At 34.2% G+C, this 21,630-nt stretch overlaps 1 long non-coding RNA gene across 1 annotated transcript in view; it reads left to right on the forward strand.

Annotated features, from left to right (window-relative positions):
- LOC105706778 (uncharacterized) overlaps positions 1-21,630 on the forward strand; it is a 208,040-nt gene that overhangs the window by 33,844 nt on the left and 152,566 nt on the right. The window contains exon 2 of the long non-coding RNA XR_001104917.2: positions 14,834-14,955. This is a non-coding gene — a long non-coding RNA (uncharacterized LOC105706778). The remainder of the gene's footprint in view (positions 1-14,833; positions 14,956-21,630) is intronic.

Raw genomic sequence — 21,630 nt, forward strand, 5'->3', positions numbered from 1 at the left:
TGGCATGTTGCCTATATGTTGAATGCAGAAGAGATGCTTTTTAAATTATAGTACCAAATAGAATCTTGGGTCCTGGCCTAGAAATGTATTAATGATTATGGAGATTTCAGATCACAGCATGATGTGTGGTTAAAGTTCCAACTTACATGTATCTAATTTCTCTTTACTGTGATGGTGATCATTGTTTCAGAACCTATCTACAGGTTATGTCAGGCAAAAAACAGATCTGAAGGTAGAGTCTTTGTATAATTTCATGACTATATTATATACATTTGAGCAAAAAATAGAGTGGAAACTTAAATGTCTTTTAATGTTTCAGGAAAGTGGAAATTGTAAGCATGAGATTAATTTTGGAAAATGTATTACTGAGGCAAACACACTTGCAGTCCTTGAATTAGAGCTTTTTGTGTGGCTTCAATTGAAATTACTTTTCCATCTACTTGGTGACATAGACAAAAGCTCTCTCAGTCACTTTCAGTATATGTTGGTAAGGCCATTTTACCCCTCTAAGCATTTGTGCCCTTATCTGTAACCATGATGTCAGTCATACCAACCTTATATGATAAATGTGATCCTATGCAAATAATAATAATAATAATAATAATTGGCCCATTTCCTGGCAAATGGTATGGGATATTGTGCTTACTCGCATGCATGGGAAATTTTTTTGAAACTTGGAAAATAAGCATCTTAACGATCATGCATCAGGCATGATAAATGTTAAGCATTTATAGACATTAACTTACCTAGTCCACATTCCAGCCCCATATATATTAAAAGCAACAACAAACACTAAGTCTCTGAAATTTTAAATACCATGTCCAAGGTCCTACAGCTACAGAGGTTTTAGGTGGCAGATCTAGGGTTCAAATGTTTGTGCTTTCCTAACTCCATGCTCTCATATAATATGTTATTTTAGCTAATTGTTATAAATGTAATTTATAGGGACATATATATAAGAGTATGCATTAATCATACATAAAGGAAATATAAAGCAATTTAATATGTATAGAAATTGATTTCCTTTTATAATTTTCATAAAGTATATGTAGATGTAATATATGCATATAATTTTCATAAAGTATATGTATATGCTGTGTTATATATTCATATAGTATATTTATATTTATAAAAATACATATATATGAAAAGTGTATTTTCATAAATATAAATATACTATATGAATATATAACACAGTGTCTGTTCGTGTGAGTGTGTATGTGTGTGCGTATGTAAATTGCTTTATCTTGATTACTTCTATATCAAAGTTCCTAATTACTCACAATGTTTCCTGGGCTTGATTGTTCACTTTCTTGGAGACCACACTGGTGTATCTGAAAGGTCACTGGGCTGGGAGGAAGGGAGACGGGTCCTGTTTCAGATTGTAACTTTACTTCCCTCATTTATGAAATGAAAGTATTATGTCTAAGGATTATTCAGGTTCTATGAAGGCCTTGTCCTAGGAAGGTACTATTTTCTAATACTGTGCTGTGGTGAAAGAAGGAAGATGAGCATCAACAGACATTTCAGAAACATACCATCTGCCGTGACTTTTACAACAATTCAAAAAGAATGATAACAACCGAAAAATTTCTGATCAAAGGCGCGACTGAATTTATGAATTTGATTTTCATGCAAATTCAGTTCTGAGCATGAAGTGAGTCGTGAAATGGAATTTGAAGGGGTCGTGCTCCGTGCTCATGACTGACTGAAACGTCCATCTGCCCAACTCTCTACCCAAGCCCCCATGCTCACAAAGAAGTTCTCATTCAAGCTGATGTTTATCAGCTGCTGTAAAATAGAGTTAATCATTTGAAAATAGGAAAATGAAGTTATCTTTAGACTGGTAATGAAACTCCTATTTGTTTTGGAGACATTTCTCCCATTGGACACATTAAAACATTACAAAATCTTACCTATTAAAAATCGTATGCAAATATATTTTAGGAATATGCTGGATTGCCTAAGTTTGTAGAGAATCAGTAAAAATTCTGATTTGCTGCTAAAGTTGTCACAAAAGTTTACAAAAAATAAGAAAAGAGAAACAAGAGGAAAGCTATATTAGTATAGAAATTTAACATCTCTTATTCAAATAAGAAAGACGTATAAAACAAAATATCTATAATATGTATATTTACAATTTTGTTTTAACTTTAATGTATAGAAGTTTTAATGATTTAGTAAAGCTGAGTTTTCAAGGTTAGTGAACAATTTATGTTTTAATTGAACTGCCTAGTCGTATTAATAGTTTTCACATCGTATCTCCAAATGATAGCCTTAGGTGTTTCAGTTCAGATTAGTCTTCATCCTTCAGTCCAGATAAACATAACTCTCAAACTGAAGAAAATAATTGATGCTATAATTTACATCACTTTTAAATTATTACTTCTATTTTATATTTCACCTCATGTGAATGATTGGGAAGTTTCAAGGGCTAGAATTTGTTCTGAAAGTCAATATAATAATTTTGTCTTGCAAATTCAAAACCAATTTATTATTGTATCTTTTTATAAACAGAATATGTCTTGTTTTTTGGCTTTGATAAGTTTGACCCACAAATGCATATTATTGCATGTGTCATAAAGACCATGAAATTAAAAAATAAGAAATTTGTATACAAGTCCTAAAACTGATTTCAATGTCATAGATCTTTTATATCTAGATACCTGAAATAAAATCTCGACCTTAAGTAATGACTAAGAAATCTCACAGTTATAAGAACAGCTTTCATATTATAAATTTGATTTATAAAATGTAGATTCTCATAGCTCCTCTCTGTGCTTTTCCCATTGAAACAGATTAGTATTGTTCCTATCACTGTAATAGCCAGAATAGTACTTGTAATTTTGTATTTCTAGACTTTGTTTATGTTTTTAATTTATTTTCTTTACCATAGTTGTATTAACATCTTTTAATCATAGGCCTGGATGTTTGCTTTTCTGACAACAGGATATTATTTATTCAGAACACATAGTTTTCATATTAGCCAAAGCTTTCTGAAATCATTCTTGTGTGTTAGTTGAATATGTAATTAGGCATTTTTCAAAATACACAATAATTACCCAACAGAAAACTCTACCATTTCTATTTCTTAGTTTTAACATACACAGAGTGGTTAGTAACAATAGCAGAAGTGAAAGACCCAAACGCTCTTTGAATTTTAAAGTAAGCTTCCTATTGAGGCATAACCTATATAAAGGAAAAGGCACAAACCGTAACTATACGGTTCAATGAATTTTCACAAAGTGAAGATACCCAGGGAGCTGCTGCAGAACATTACCAGTCCAATTCTTTGTAGTTATTATGTATCCGTATGTAACTCCAGTGCTAACTTCTACCAGCATTGATCAGTTTTACTTCTTTCATTAGCATTATATGAATAGAATTATAAGGTAAGAGCTGTTTTATTTTTAGCTTGTTTCACTCAACATTATATTTCTGAGTTATATCCATGTTGTTGCATCTGACATTAATCGATCACCCTTCATTCCTCTGTAGTACTGCTTTGTGTGAATATACAAGAAAGATACAGCCCTTGATGGATGAGGATGTTCATAATGGGGCTGAAGTAACTAAATGATACACCTGGTTCACATATTAAATTTAGACCTGTGTGATGTGTGGAAAAGGGACTGCAATGGGTCATGGCATAACTGTCAAGAACAGTTGTAAGACACTGGGACAGCTTGGAAGGTGACCTAAGGGCACAGGCAACTGGGAGATTCGAAAATATTTTTATGTAAACTGCAAGGTTTTTCTAATTACTAGAGTGTGGGAGGCAAGAGTGGGAAAACTGTGAAGACTGACTTTTTTTTTTTATCAACTGGGTGAATGGAAGTTCCTTTTATTAAGATTACTATCAGAATATTAATAATATCAGTATTCCCCTCCTGAGCATGTGAAGTCTGAGCTCTCTGTGAAATATTCATATGTGTTGACTAGGCATTTGACTAAATGGACTTGAAGCTCATTAGGGCTGGAAATGTAAGATTTGAAGCTATTGATATTATTTAGTATTGGTAGTATTTAAAGCCATGAGAATGATCACTATCATCGAGGAAATAGAGTTGAAAGAGGAGATCCTAGACTGAGCCTTACAAAAATTCAATTTTAGGGACCATATGAAAAGAGAACCTTGAAAGAGAGACAGACTCAGAAGAATTTCAGTTATAGGAGCAAGGGTGGTTAGGGTGATGATGTAAAAGTCAAAAGAGAAGAGTGTAAGGAGAAGGGGAACAATTGAATCAAATGCTGTTGGGTGTGTGGTAAGATAAGGACTGAAAAATGCCTATTCAATGTTACAAAATGGGTATCTGAGTTTGTCAGCCAGATCAGAGTGAGACATGAATGACGAACTGAAGACACCATGTGTGCAGAATACTCTTTTAAGAAGTTACCAGTAGAGGGAAGTGGACTATTCGGTGGTAGCTGGAGGTGTGTGGATTGTTTTTCAAGTTAGAAATAATATAGTGCATTGGAATGCTGACAAGAATGACTTAATTGAAAGAGGTACAAGATACTGTACAGATAGACAGATAATCCAAGCCAGAGAGAACTCATCCTTCAGTAGTCATCATTCGAAGCTCCAGAACCAACTTTCCAGTTGCCACATTCAGCTAAGAGGTTGAACTTTCCCAAGGTGTGGTTTAAAGGCTTCCCAAGTAACTTCTTAATCACCCAGACCCTGCAGGTCACCTGAGATAGCACATGACACAGAGACCACTCAACCAACAAGCAGAGCTTTGCAATCACAGTGCCAGGAGAGCAATAAACACCCTCCCCTGTGCTTTACATCACCCGTTGCCTCAGGAAAGAGTCCAATCATCCATAAACCAGAGCACTGATGAACTTTGTTTCATTGCTCACTCTTCAGGTCTCAGGTGAAAGACAATTCATCATGGCAACTTCTCGGTGGACTGAAAGAATCTAGAGATGAGGTTCTGTGTTTTCTTCTCCTACTTACCTAATATTGATTCAATAAATATTTGTTAAACACATAATTAAGTTCCTAGGGAACTTTGTAATGCCTAACCCACAGTAGATGCTATGAGAAAATTTGTAAAATAAATCAAGAAATTAATAAATGAATAAAGTCTAATGGGAGAAGTAATCAGGGTTGTTTCTTGTGGTAATTATCTCCCTGGAGCACATTTAAAAATTCTCCTGAACTTTGATATTTAATGTACTGAGAACAGTATTTGGTCATATGTTTTCTTACTTTTCAAAAAATTACACCATCTTTATTAAGAAATCCCTCAAACAATTTAAATACATTCTTTTGTGCAACAAACTAATTTTTCCCTAAGCTCACATGACATACCACATAAGCAGCATATAAGTCTATGAAATTCTAAATTGTGTAGTATTCACTCCAAAAATATTACAGTGACAAGAAGGAAGAAATCCTGAATTATTGCCTTAACTAAATATCTTACTAGAATTGGTCAAAAAGCTATTTATACTTGAATATATAGACATTATTCAATATGGATATAAAATAATCAAATTAGGCACCTAGAAAGTATATTTTCTATTTCCTGACATCAGGGTGATGATGTTTTGTGACAGATAAATCCAAAGGTGGATATCTGGAGTCTTGCATTTCCTTCTTAACATATATAAATATATCAAAGCTACACTTTATTTACCATTAACTTGTTTCTTTCTTTATTAAAACTACAACACAATCCTCCCTCCCTATTGTACAGTCTGAGAGTCCAGTGGATGTCACTGTTAGTTATACTATGAAACTTTTTCTTTCTAAGTTTGCTTCCAGTTGCCTGTGGTTTGAAAGCAGAAGCCATGCGCAATTTGTGTTTTCTATCCAGATTTTAGAATAGCATCTGCCCTGTAGGAGAAGCATAATATATTTATTAAATGAATGAATGAATAAAGGTATGTATGAAGATCTTCCAGCATCAATACAGGAGCAATAGCTTGAATGGTGAAGTAATGGCCCAGGACCCATAACTATCACTGAGGCCTAGTGCTACATATTCTTTAGAACATTATTAGTTCAACTAAGAGAGACTGTATGGAATTTAAAAGTATTTTCCTGCCCAGGATTCGAGGATGGTCTAGCATTAGGCATGCTACTAGAGTTGCATTTGCATTCACTATCCATTCTGCCATTGTTTTCCTCTGCCTGATTGCGGTTTCACCTCCACATTCTAGTAGGGTTCAGAATGGTGACATCCATGATAGTTGAAGGATTTCCTCTGCCCCTGCCCCTCCTCTGTTCTGCCCTTAGACTGGGGAAGACTTCGAGTATCAGCCTCACATTTACAGAAGACATTGGATCTGAACATTCTTCTCAAATACACAGATATGATGGGGCTGAGATAGGATCACAGAAGAGTTCATAGCAGGCCTGCAACTCCATTAAATCTATCCTCCTTAAGTTAATAGTTCAAGCTTGCCAAATTTGATGGTTGCACTTCTGGCTTCAATTTAATTGATATCTCTATCAAGGCTAGTCATACTCCTTTACTGAGTATCAAATTTTCATCTATTATGCATTTATTTATTTTTTTGGTCAATCAATTTGGATGCTGACTCTAAGCTGGCCAGTATTCAAATACCTGAGGTATCATAGTAAACAAACACAAAATAAAATCTCTATGAGGATAGATCTTATGTTCTGAGGTCGGAGGCTAGGAGAAGATATGAGAAATAAACACATAAATGAAAGGGCAGATAGTCATGCAAATCTTAAACAAAAATAAAAAGGGTAAGAGGGATAAAGGGCCAGAGATATGGGCCAAGATAGCCATTTTATTTATAGTTATCAGAAATATGCCATGGTAACAAAATGATATTTGAATTGAGATCTGAGAACATGAATCATAATGTGGATATCAGAGCAACGGGACTTTCAGGAGGATTGAACAGCATGTGCACATGCACAGAGGTGAGAGCATGATGGATATATCTGCAAGAAGGATGATCTGGATGAAGTGGTATGAACAAATGAGATGGTAAATAATGTTATAAAGTAGCAGGTGGCTGGATTACATGGGACCCATAGGCCACAAATAAAGATTCTGGTTTTACTTTTACTTTAGTGAAATGATCTCACTTATAATACAAAACTGGATGCTCTATGGAAAACAAACATAGGGGATGAAGAATGCAAAGAGAGAATGAATGGTTAGCCAACTGCTGCAAAAATCCAATGAGATGATGTTGGATCAAGAAGTTAATTATGGAGGTACTGAAAAATGGTTGGATACCAAACATACTTTGAATGGACAGCTGACTATTTTGATTGGTGGATTGGTTGTGGCTTGTAGCAAATTAAATGGATTTATCAAAAAGAACTATGGAATAATTCCAAGTTTTTGGCCAAAGTAACTGAAAAGATGGCAGTATTGTTTACTAAGGTCGGGGAGACCACAAGAAATCAGGTTTTGTGTCAGAGGGTAGAATTCTTACCAGCATCCAAGCTGTATTGCCTAGAACATTAAATAGGTAGTCTAAAAATGTGGAAGTCATATTAATTTATGTGTGTTTCAAAATACCAGTAAAAAACTTATTTAAGTAGAAAACTATCTCTACCAATAATACGTGTGTGTGCATGTACACGTTACTGCAAATAAAACACACAAGAACAACAAAAAAACATTTAAACTTGAAGAAGTTCTAGTTTTCATTTCAAAGAACAGATAACTTTTCTGCTGATTTGATTTTATTTTTGACATCTAGGCCATGGTGCTTGGTATGGTCAGATTCTTCTAACTTGTGACATCAAATTACTGAACATATGAATAAGTACCAAAAATAAACATTCTGCTTCCTTAACATTTTTCTCTTGGCTTGGCTTTTCTTTGGGAAGATAACCAAGCTGCAAATAGCAGCTGCATTCTGACTGCTGAACTGTCACGAGACCAAAAGCAAACTATGTAACATGCTTGAGAATAGAGTAGTTCTTGCTCTCGTGGTTATACAGGGATGACATAACAGCCCCAGGACACACATGAGCTCAAGGCCTCGTCATCATATACCTAGGATGAAAGGTGTGTTTTCCTCCATTCTCAAATGAAGACTCAAATAATGAATGTCCAGGCACCTCAACAATTTATCACAGATTGTTTCCTTGTAAGGCCAGCTCTGAGGAGAATACAGTCACTGGAATATCTCTGAGCAGTCCATCGTACTCTTCCATTGTTATCTCCTAATTACCTTCATTTTTTTCTCCACCAGTTACAGTTGTTGTGATGATATGGGATCAATAAACTGTGAAATACAAAGAGAAAACATCATATAGTGCCTTTGTATAGATAATAGATTGTAAAAATTGCAGTATGAACACTTAGATTTCTGTGTGTAGTCTCCAAGAAAATTAAAACTAAAAAATGGTAAAAATCGGTGAGACTGAGGATATAAATTACAGGTTAGAAGAATTTTACTTTTCATGATAAGTCCTTTGGCACTGTTTATTTTTAAAATGTGCATTGACTGCTTCGATGGTGTATATTTTTAGGTAAATAAAAAGGGAATTTTAAAATTTGATGATGTCAATTAAGCACTGTAAGCTATGAATAGCTAATTATACACTTAGCCACATAAAGTCAGTAATATAATGAGTTACTCTCAAAATGTCAACACACCGATAACAATTGCAAAAAAAAAAAAAACACACACACACAAAAAACTACGTGGTGCACTTTAATGGAAATGTCCATAAGCAATTATCTGCTGTTCTTTGATCTTTTATTCTAAGAGGTTGAACTAAGACTAATAGGTCAATAAATGTCTGTAGATTGAAAAAATTGGAAAGTTCTGAAACTAGGATTCAGTCTTCATTAGAGACTCATTGGAAGGGCCAATTAAATTTTGGAAAGCAAAAGAAATTTTTGTGATATCACAAAGTTCATTTTTATAAAGTTAGTTTACATTTAAAACTATGCCATGTTTAATATACTAGCATCTTTTATTTTACTGGAAATATACACTTCTAATTTCTGTGTAAACCCTACTGCCAATCTGTTATTATATACCACAGAAGTGATATTTCTAGAAGAATCTGTAGGGATATTTGTCATTAAAAATATTACCCAGAATCTGAACAACCTTCTCAAATTAGTGTCAGGCCTGTTGTGTCAGGTGGGCAGGGTCCTGCTTTTCAACATGCAAGAAATAAGCTTAATGCTCTTATAGTGGCAAAGGCACAGACCTGTGTTATTGGGGTTCGTCAGTTGAATGCACCCACATAGGATCTGAGGGAGAAACATAAATCCAGAAGGAGTAGAAACATCAATGTCATTAATTATTCAGTAGTGCAGGTGTTCAAATCCAAAGAGTAGCCTTGGTGGTTTTTCCCACTGCCTGTCCTCTCTTTCAGTTCCTGACAGTTGACTAAGCCTTATTTTCCAACCTTCCAGGCACTTTTGTAAGTTTTCAGATGTACCTCTTAAGCATTATTTTTCTACTTATGTTATTCAGAGTTATTTTCAGTTGCCTACAACCAAGAAGCATTACCAATAAAATAGTGTAATGATGACATATGAGAGTAAAATGAACTTATTACATGCATGGAAGTTAATTATCAGTATATAGACTTAAACAATTATTAGCTACAACTTGAGTTTTGAAGGACAAGTAATAGGGGTATCAGAGCAAACAGAATAACTAAAAATGATTTTCAAAGGAACACAACTGCTTTGTAAGGGAATTAGAAAATATTTAAGGGCTCGTGTGGTGTTTGATTTTATAGTCAACTTGACTGTGGCACAAGTCCCTGGACATTTGTTCAAACATTATTCTGGGTATGTCTTTGAGGGTGCTTCTGGATGAGATTAACATCTGAATTAATAGACCCAGCAGAGTGGATTGCCCTCCCTAATGTGATTGGGCCTCATCCAAGTGTAGAGGAGATGAATTGTCTGCCCTTTGGAATGAGATGTAAAGGAGAAGTCACAATTCACTTGTTCCTTTTCACTACTGAAGAATACAACTACATAGAGCAGCCCTGACCAATTGAAATATAATGTGAGTCACACATGTAATTAAAAAGTTTCTGGCCAGGTGCAAAGAACCACTTTACTTGGGTCACACCTGTAACCCCAGTAATTTGGGAGACTGAGGCGGGCAGCTAGTGAAGTCATCAAGTCCTGAAATTTTCTTTGATGGAAGACTTTTGATTACTGATTCAATCTTCTTACTCATTTTTAGTCTGTTCTGATTTTCTATTTATGATTCAGTCTTAGTAGGTCATATGTTTCTAGGAGTTTAGCTGTTTTTCTAGGTTATCCAATCTATTGGCATATAATTATTCTGAGGAATTTCTAATGATCTTTTGTATTTCTGTGGTATCAGAAGTAATATATTCTCTTTCATTTCTGATTCTATGTATTTGAGTCTTTTCTTTCTTAATTTAGATGAAGTTTTGTCAATATCATTTATGTTTCAAAACAACTCAGTTTTATTTTTTTCTAGTGTCTTTTAGTCTGTATTTAATTTAATTCTTCTCTGATCTTTGTTATTTACATCCTTTTACTAAGTTTGGGCTTAGTGTGTTCTTTTTTCCATTCCATGAGGTGTAATGTTAGATTATTTATTTGAGATATTTCTTCCTTTTTAATGTAGGCATTTATTACTATTTTCTGCTAGATCTACTTTTGTTGCATCCCATTACTTTTGTATGTTTAATTTTCATTCATCTCAAAATATTTTTAAATTTCCCTTTTGATTTCTTTTTTGACCCCTTCATTGATGAGGATTGTGTTATTTAATTTCCATGTATTTATACATATTCTAATTTTTCTCCTGTATTGACTTCTAGTTTTATACCATTAGGTTTGGGAAAGATGATTTTTATGATTTCAATCTTCTTAAATTGGTTAAGAGTTGTTTTGTGGCCTAAGCTGTTATTTATCCTGGAGAATATTTTATGTGTGATTGAGATAAATGTGTATTCTGCTGCTGTTGGATGTTATGTTCTGTGTATATTTGTTGGTTCCATTTAGTGTAAAGTATGGTTTAAGTCCAATTTTTTCTTACTGATTTTTCTGTCCGGATGATATATCCATTGTTGAAAGTGATGTATGGCTATCCTTCATAATTATTGCATTACTCTATTTTTCCTTTCAGATCTCTTAATATTTGCTTCATCTATTCAGTTGCTCCTATTTTGGGTGCATCTATATTTACGGTTGTTATATCATCTTGAGAAATCATCCCTTTTAGTATTATTTGACAGCCCTCTTTATCACTTGTTCTTGTTTTTGACTTAAAGTCTATTTTTTTTCTGATACAGTACAGCTATCTTGGTTTCCATTTGCATGGAAAATCTTCTCCCATTCTTTCATTTTCAGCCTACGTGTGTTCTTATAGGTGAAGTGAGTCTTTTTAGGCTAGTCGTAAAATTGGATCTTATTTTATCAATTTAGACACTCAATGTTTTTGTTGTAGATTTTAGTCTATTTACTTTATTGACAGGTATTACTGCCATTTTGATAATTGTTTTCTGGATACTTTGTTCTTTTCTTCCTTTCTTGCTCTCTTCCTTTTTTAATTTATCTTTTAATTCTTTTCTCTTTATCTTTTGTATATCTACCGTAGATTTTTGCTTTGTAGTTACATGAGGCTTACGTAAAACATTTTAGAGTTGTAACAAGCTATTTTAAGCTAATAATAACTTTGCTTCAGTCACATATAAAAACTACACTCCCCTTGAATAGTATGCTTCTGAGATCACAATTTATATCTTTTTATTAAGTTGTCATAGCTATAATTATTTTTAATACCTTTGTTTTCTAAGACAATATAATTTACCACTTCATGTGAGTTTTATACCTTCGTATGTTTTTATTTTACAAGTTACTGTCATTTTCTTTCAACTCAGAGACCTCCCTTATCATTTTGTGTAGAACAGGTCTGGTGATGATGAACATCCTCAGCTTGTGTTCATCTGGGGAAGTCTTTATCTCCCTTCCATTTCTGGACAAGTTTTTCTGGGTCAAGCATTTTTGGTTGGCAGTTTGTTTTTCTTTCAGCACTTTACATATATCATGCTACTTTTTCTTGGCCTACAAGGTTTCTGCTGATAAATCAACTGATAGTCTGAGGGAATTTCCTTATGTATCATTGGTCTCTTTTCTCCTGGTGCTTTCAACATTCTCTGTTTAAGTTTTATATTTTTGTGTGTGTTTATAATCTTTGATTGGAGTTTGATTCTATTTCTTGGTAAAGTATTCTTTGGACTGAAGCTTATTGGAAAAGTTTGAGCTTTATATGCCTAGATGCTCATATGTCTACCTACATTTGAGCATTTTTTAGCCATTATATTTCTAAATAAGCGTTCTAGCCCTTTCTTTCTCTTTATTTTACACCCATTAGGCAAAAGTTAGCTCTAATGATGGTGTTCATAAATCTCATAGTCTTCCTTCATTCATTTTCATTCATTTTTTCCTCTCCTCTGACTGGGTATGTTCAAATGATCTGTCTCTGAGTTCACAGATTCTTTTTGTTTGCTCCATCAAGTCTGTTGCTAATGTTTTCTATTGCATTTTAAATCCATTCACTGTTTTTTTCAGCTACAACATTTTCTTTGGTTCTTTTTTATGATATCTATCTTTTTACTGAACTTCCAATTTTGTTTACATACTGGTTTTCTGTTTTTATTGAATTGCCTCTCTGTGTTGTTGTAGCTCACTGAGCTTCCATTGAACAATTATTTTGAATTGTCAGGCAGTTTGTCTATCTTCATTTCTTTGGAGATGGTTAGTGAAATATTTTTGTGTTCTTTCAGTGGTGTCATGTTTCTTGATTTTTCATGATCCCTGAGTCCTGTGTTTTTTATTAACATTTAAAGAAGTCATCTCCTCTAATTTTTACTGACTGACTACAGGAGAGAAATACCTTCGCCAAACAACTCAGGAATTTCAAGGCTCTTTCAGACTTTTTCTATAGATGTGCCTGCTGTACACTTCTTGTTTTCTATGAAGGAGAATTCTTAATGTTGTATGCCTTCTCTTGAATATTCAAAGCTGGTGCTGATACCCTTCTGCTCTTTTGAGGGTGGCACCCTAAAATACTCAAATTTGTGTGCTTTCTCCCAATCATGCAGAGTTGGGATATCTGTCTGTACCAGTTGTTTGCAGTTGCCACTCACAAAGGTGTTTCTGATGATCTGGCCTGTGTGAAAGAGTGAGGCACATTGAGTATTTGAACTCTTGTGAACTCCTTCTAACTGCCCAACTCCTGTTGGCTAGTTAGAAGGAGTTCACAGGTGAGGCTTGCTAAGTGACTGATGGGAGGGCTTCTTGATGGAGTCTGTGGAGTGTTTAGTAGGTTCTGGAGCTTTACTTCTCTGCTCCCAGCCTCTCTCAACCGCTTAACCATGGTGATTACTTCAGTATTTCGGGTAAGATGAGAAAATGTGGGCCTCTTGGGCAATACCCCACATAGCTGAAGGTGCCAGATACTCTCTCATTATGCTCTAACTTTCCCTTGTGGGAGAAACAGCAAACCAATAGGGTCTCTCTGTGCTGAGCTCTGCTTTCTCAGGGGTAGAAAACTGCTTTTCTACCATCTTGCTGACTTCACCTCTGTACATACCTTTCAGATGTTTTATTTAAAGTTTAATGATAAATAGGTACAGAAAATAAATGTACAAAATATATATGAGATTCATGTTCTGATGATATACATTTAAAATATGTTATTTATTTGCTTCATGTATTACTTCAACAAATACTAACTGTAAAATTTGTTTCAGGCTTGAATCAGACATGCAGAATGCTGAGAATAAAGTGATTAAGACATGTAATCCTTATCCTTGAGGAAACAAAATGTGTTTCTTTTAGCTAGGCAGATGAAATTAATAAAACCTAGGGCACGAGAGGAGTTATACTGAAGAGTTTAGCCTTTTCCCAAATACTTGGGAAAGCAGAGAATCTGACTGATGTAATTACATGTTTATGTAGGAAATGTCACTCTGGTTTTACATAAAAATGAAGGGAGGGGAAAAAGAGTTGAGAGTGAAGTGTTGAGATCAGAATGCAGTTGATACAGTCAAGGGTGGAATTTGATAGCTCTCAAATCAGGGCTCATGACTAGGAATTAAGAAAACCAGATGAATTTTAGAAATACTTATTATGTGAACTTGCCTGATTTGGTTAGTAGATATAACAAAGGTAAGAAAGAAAAAAGAGATTTACAAAAAGCTTTATAGAAAATTAAATTAAGTGGGCACCCAAGTGAAACATTTAACCAACAATTTATATATAGTCTTGAAACATCTTAGAGATGGAAGCTTTCACTTGTCAGTCAGTTCATATATGTAGTATCATAATGAGTCAATTGATGTTATTGTGTTGATTTAGTATTTATACTTTAAGAAATATGAGGCAATAGCTCATATTAAGAAACTTTTCTCAACCTTCACAGAAAAGGTTTTGAAACCTAGTATATTAGCTATCGCTTAAAACAACACAATTTATCATCTTATATTTTCTGTGTCATGAGTCAAGGCATAATTTAGTTAGTGTCTCAATTAAGGGTTTAACAAAGCTGCGATCAATATGTTAGCCAGAGTACTAGTCTCATCTAAGGCTCAACTGGAGGAGAATCTCCCATTAAGCTCATGTGATTGTTGGCAAAATTCAGTCTTCTTGCAAGTTATGAGACTGAGGGTTCTGACTTTTTCACCAGCTGCTGGACAGAGGCCACCATGGGTTGGTTGTCATGTGGCCTTCTCCATATTCTAACTTATAACATGGCAGCTGGCTTCTTCAAAGCCAGCAAGGGAATAGTGTCTCCTAGGGAGACAATTGTAGCAATCTTACATGCCATAATTACGTATAGCATGTCACTTTTGCTGTATTCTCAGGTTAGAAGAAAATCAGAAGTCTGACCTATACTCAAAGGGATAAGATTATGCAAGAGTAAAAGCATGAGAAGGAAACCATGGGGCCATTGGAGAGTCTGCGCAGAAAGAGGAGCACAAATCCTGTGAGTCTCTAGATTGTGTTTTTCCTGTATATGCTCAAAGATTTAAGGATAAAATGATACCTAAACCAAAATAATAGTATATTATGAACATACCTTTCTTGTTTTAACTTGTCTTACATGTTTGCTTTCCAATGTATCAAAGGTTGTGTTTGTAAACCTCAAATAAGTAATTATCCGGATATACTTGACTCTCAGAAAAGACGACTTTTTTTCCCAAAGCAGTGAAAATTGTGCTTTGCAGCTCTGGAGATACTACTTTGAGCAAAGCAAATAGAAGCTTAGGAAAAAATGTGCCTAAGTATCAGGGTGTCTTGTAATTCAATTCAAATTCTTAAAGATTCTTTCTATTCTAATATTCTTTGGTATGATCCCTGATAAGTATTCTGTGTATATGGTAACACAAACAGGCTTAAATTTGGGACAGCTTTAATACTGGCTGGTAAGAAATTTATAGAAGAGATGGAAGAACTATTCTTACTGTTGCTTGTTCATCTTTTCTACTAAGTCTTACTGAGCAGAATGAGAGGAAAATAATAACTCCTATCCACATCACTTAAGCAGTGCATATAGACTTCATGTATTGTCCTTCATAAAATTTGTCTCTAGCAACAACTATGTCAAAGCTACCAGTGTGGCAACCCATTTAGTGTTGTGTAATGCTTTTCATTCCTTAGTTCACTATTGGCCATGTTCTTGCTTATCGAAGACCAACTACAAAAGACAGTTTACTTGCATTTTTTCTTCTTTTCCCTTAGTTTCACATTGGTTGGGTAGAGGAAGCAACTCCCAAGTGTTTCTGTAATAATTTAGCTCAGAATTCTAAGTATATGAAAACGCAAAATCCTGCAATTCTGTCCAGTTGTTTATTTAATTTCACATACACAACATAATTTTAAAACCTACAACGGTATGGCTAGCATGAGTACTGCAAGATAAACTAGGTATGACTGTTGCCATCAAGGTGCATACAATCTGTTTTCGAAACTATATCTGTAAAACAGTGCCTCATGTTCTAAGTGCCGTGAGACTAACAATAACAAAAGAACAATGCCGAAACTACTAACAACTTAGTATCAGGAATGCTATATGCTTTTTACATGAAGTGTCTAATTTAAAATTAGTCCCAATTCTGTGAGGATGAGCTCATTTTATTAGTTTTTTTATTGTGGCTATTAAAAGTTAACACAAATTTAGTGACTTAAATCAATATACATTTATTATTTTACATTTCTGTAGATCTAGGTCTAGCAAAGGTTTTACTGGGCAAAAATCGAGGTGTGGGCAGGCTGTGTTTCTCTCTAGAGGCCCTAGGAGAATCTCATTCTTTGCTCATTCAGATTATTGGCATAATTCAGTTATATGTAGTTGTAGGACTGAGGTCTTCATTTCCTTGCTTCTAGGAGCTACCCACATTCTATGACTCATGGCCTCTTTCTCCATCGTTAAAGCCACCTAGAGTTGGTCAAGTCCTTCTCATGTTGCATCTGATATACTCATCTGCCTTGTTCTACTTTTAGAAAGCCATGTGATTAAACTGAGCCTACTTTAGTAATCAACGATAATCTTCTCATCACAGGAAGATTTACTCTTGCCTACGCAGTTCCTTTTATGATGTAAGGCAATATATTCACAGAAAACTAGGGTGTGGACATCTTTGGTGCCCATTATCTGCCAACACAGTGATGATTGTAGCCATTTAAAAGATGAGAAAAGTCATTTCCAAAGCTGAAAAGGACATTATTTAGACCCAGGGCATATAATCTGTTTCAAGGCAATAATTAGATATCCGTAATGAGTAGAGTGGAAATACAGAAGTGGGACTCTATGTGGGCGGGGATGCTTATATTCTTCAAAGTTTAGCAATCACCTTTTTATTTTTATTTATTTATTGCAGTAAAAGTACTAGAAACTGGACCAGAGAATCTTTTATCCCCAACTAAGGGCACAGGTTTATACATGGGTAGATAAACACTAGTCAAATTTCTCTGTTTATATGTTCCCCAAAATCTGTTCTATGGTCCATGCTATCATATTAATATATGTATGCAATGACCTTTCCCATATTCAGACTCATCCATACCTTAATATCATGCTGAAGTATAATAGCAGTTATGTACTCTAACTTCTGTATACAAATGTCCTGGAACTAACTGGTCTCTCAATGTTGTTTTTTTTTTTTTTTTTGGTCACCTGTTGACTTGTGCCTTAGATGCTCTTCCTTTTTCCTGCCCTTGCCCTTCCATTTATACCAGTTGAATTGTATACTTGCCAAGAACTGGTTATGTTCTCTTCAAAACTGCGTATGCTACTTGTAGTTGTTACATGTTTTAATTAAATACCAAAACTATGATTAAATGAGTCTAAAGCGGAGGAAGCTTGTGGTTCAATTTGAAATGAAATTAGAAGCTTCAAAGAGACTCTAAAGAGTAGATTTAAAATCTCAGCAAATTAGGTATTGGAGAGATAACTGTAGAAGACCAGAAAAATATCTGGAGGAATTTAGCCCTCAGAATGATCCAAAAAATGTCTAATTTTTCACTAAGTTTGAAGTGATGTAGAACTGGGATTCTAAAAAGATGCTTTATACATTATTTGGTTCTTGAGAAAATTATAGAGAGATAATACTGGATCACAGTCATAGAAAGGCCTTAAGTATTCTTCCAAACACTATTAGGGGTATATACATTTATGAGTTTGAAGTTAAAATATTAAGTTGATATCATTATTATGGTTCAGGTTTTAGTTAAATTTTAATTGACATATATAATTTACATATTACAAAATCACCCTTTAAAGTATACAATTTAGTTACTTTTAATATATTTATTTATAAAGCTGTCAATTATTATTAGAAGAGCTTTCTACCCTCCTCCAGCTACTGGCAACCACAAATCTACTTTCTGTCTCAATGAGATTGTATATTCTTGGCATTTCATATAAATTGAATCATACAATTTGTAGCTTTTTGTGGCTGGCTTCTTTCACTTAGCATGTTGTCAAGGTTTGTGCATGTTCCTGCATGAATCAGTAGTGTACTCCTTTTTATGGCTGAATAATATTTAACTTATGGATATAACAAATTTAATTTTTTCATCAGTTGATAGACGTGGAATTTTTCACTTTTTGGCAACTATGAACAGTGCTGTGAGGAGTATTCATGTACAAGTGTTTGCGTGGGCATATATTTTCAGTTCTCTTAGGTGTATACCTAGGAGTAAAATTGCTGAATCATATAGCAATTTTATATTTAACTTTCTAAAGCAATATCTGCTTTCTAAAGCAGAATTGTATCATTTTACATTCTCACAGGCAACATATCAGGGATCTGATTTCTCTACGTCCTTGCCAACACTTTTTATTTTCTGCCTTTGTGCAGAGCGTGCAGGTTTGTTACGTAGGTATGCACGTGCCATAGAGGTTTGCTGCGCCCATCAATCCATCATCTACATTAGGTATTACTCCTAATGCTATCCGTCCCCTAGCTCCCCACCCCCTGACAGACCCTGGTGTCTGACGTTCCCCTTGCTGTGTCCATGGGTTCTCAGTGTTCTCTCCCACTTATGAGTAAGAATATGTGGTGTTTGGTTTTCTGTTCCTGTTTTAGTTTGCTGAGAATGATGGCTTCCAGCTTCATCCATGTCTCTGTAAGGACACGAACTCATCCTTTTTGATGGTGTTCCATGGTGTATATGTGCCACATTTTCTTTATCCACTCTATCATTGATGGGCATTTAGGTTGGTTCCAAGTCTTTGCTATTGTGAATAGCCACTTAGGAGAACGTCAAGTGGTATTTCATTGTGTTTTTAACTTGCATTCGCTAATGACTATTGATTTTGAAGATTTTAAAATATTCTTATTAGTCATATATATGTCTTCTTTGAAGAAATGTCTATTGAAATACTTTGTCTCTCCTTGTTTTTGTGCCATTTTCAATGTTCTTTTTTGTTTTATATTATTTATTTTTTTGAGATGGAATCTCTATCTAGGCTGGAGTGCAGTGGTGCAATCTTGGCTCGCTGAAACCTCCACCTCCTGGGTCCAAGCAGTTCTCCTGCCTCAGCCTCCTGAGTAGCTGGAACTACAGGCATGTGCCAACACTCCTGGCTAATTTTTTTGTATTTTTAATAGAGACAGGGCTTCACTTTGTTAGCCAGGATGGTTTTGATCTCCTGACCACGTGATCTGCTCATCTTGGCCTCCCAAAGTGCTGGGATTACAGGTGTGAGCAACCATGCCTGGCCACAGGTTGCACATTTTAAAGTTAGGTAGTTTGCTTTGTTATTGAGTTATAGTTGTCAGGATTATTAATCTATTCTTGATATGCCCAATTATGTAATGCATAATCTATTCTTGATGTGAAATCTAATGACATATAAATCTAATTTATAATGTAATTTAAAATTGATTCTTGATATTCCCACTTATGTAATTTTTACTGTCTTATTGAAGTTTAGACTTCTAAAGTTTTGATAAAATCTAATTTTTTATTTTGTGATACATTTCCTTATTTATGCCTTTCAAATATCAGATTTTTAAAATGATTTGTGTTGTTCTATATAGAAATCATTGCATTCCTGAATGTTATGAGGATATGATTTAATTTTTCCCAGAAGTTGTATTTATAATTTACCTTTCAAAGTTTCAACTACATCTATTTTTACATAACTTTGTGTGTGATACAGGATAAGAAACAAAGTTCTTGTATTTTTCGTTTGGACATCCAATTGTTTTTGTTGGATTTATTGAAAAGAAAACATTTTCGCTATTGAATTATCTAGGCAACTTTGTTGAAAAATGGTTATTACACCCATGGGCATATTTGTAGACACTTTCTTTTCTTTTCTTTTCTTTTTTTTTTTTTTGAGACGGGGTGTTGCTCTGTCACCCAGCCATTCTGGAGTGCAATGGTGTGATCTTGGCTTACTGCCCCCTTGCAGGTTCAAATGATTAATTTTCCTTCCTCAGCCTTGCAAGTAGCTGGAACTACAGGTATATGCCACTGCACCCAACTAATTTATGCATTTTTCACCGTATATGGGGTTTTGCTGTGTTGGCCTGGCTGATCTCGAACTCCTGACTTTAGGTTATCCATCCTCTTCAGCCTCCCAAAGTGCTGGGATTATAGGCATGAGCCACCTCACCTGGTCTAGACACTCTATTTTCTTTCATTGACCTATTTTTACATTTTTTTTACGTAAAATTTAAAATGTAAAATGCTACACCATTTTGATTAATGTAGCTTTAATAAGACTTGAAATTAGTGTAAGTCCCTCTACTTTGTTCTTTTTGTATACAATGAGCTCTTCTATGTCTTTTGAATGGCCATATAAATTTTAGAATTAGTGCATACGTTTCACTTAAAATGTCTGTAGGATCTTTGCATGGGATTGCCTTGAATGTAAAGATTGGTTTAAAGAGAATTGAGGTCTTAACAATACTCAGCTTTCTGATTCTCAAGAATGTTGTATCTCTCCATTTACTTTCATCCTTTTTCATTTCTCTATGCACTATGCTTTTTCCATTTTTGAAAATACAGATCTTATATCAATTTTAAATCTATTCCTATTATTTTAATTTTTTGATGCTACAATAAACCATTCTTTTTAAATTTGAATTTACAATTCTTATAAGAATATATATGTATTTCATTGTGTTACATTATTAGCTTCCCATATGAGTTTTAGCAGCAACTTTAAAAAAACTTCCTTAGCATTTTCTGTATACACAATCATGTCTTCTGTTTTCATTTCTGCCTTACTTTCTAATGATAAAACCTATACCCTATTTTGCCATAAAATTTTTATTAGAACTTGAAAGTTTTTTCAAAAAAGGTAATTTGAAGACAGACAACCATCTGTAGTTACTTCTTTCTTTCCATTTTCTGTGTTTTGTTTCTTCTTCTTGCCTTATTGTATGGTTATGCTTCCAGTGCAATGTTTAATACAGGTTGTAAAAGAGAAATTCTTGCCTCGTTACTGATCTTAGTGAAAATCCAGAGTCTTTCACTGCTGGGATTGCTGTTACCTGTAAATTCTTCACAGGTGCCCTTTAAAATTCTGGAAAGAAATTTCATTTGTATGTACATGAGGGATTGATCTGTGGTCTATTAACATGGTAATTTTTTTGGCTTGTTTTGGTATAATGCTGGCATTATAAAATGTGTTTATAAGTGAAAGAGAAAAATACACAACAAAAATTATTTTTAGTAGCACAATTAGTGATTAGTATGTACAAAAAATTCAATATGGAAGGCTTCTAGATGGGAGAAGAAAAAGCACAACATTTATTTTAATAGTACAGTCAAACAGATTTCTTCACATAAAGAAACTAAAGATTCAATAGAAACATAGATATATAAATATAGATTATAGATATGTAGCAATGTGTATATTTAATTAAACCAGGAATTTTAAGTAATGCTGAAAGTATCAATGTAATTATTGTGGGGTGAATTAATCTGAAAGATCTTTAGGAAAATTCTGAGGATGAGCTTTCAAATACATAAGCTTTGTAACAACTCTCCTGATTGTAATGTTCCCAACACTCTTCCATGAATTTGAAAGAAGAAAATAACTTACTTGTACTCAGGTTTATTTTCAGTCGGTAATTTATTATGTGGGCAGCCTCATATACTATTATCTTTACTTTCTCATGATGAAACCCAAAACCTTTTT

The sequence above is a fragment of the Aotus nancymaae genome, unplaced genomic scaffold (assembly GCF_030222135.1).
Source record: "Aotus nancymaae isolate 86718 unplaced genomic scaffold, 86718_ANA_hifiasm-v0.15.2.pri h1tg000030l, whole genome shotgun sequence".
In the NCBI taxonomy this organism is placed as follows: Eukaryota; Metazoa; Chordata; class Mammalia; order Primates; family Aotidae; genus Aotus; species Aotus nancymaae.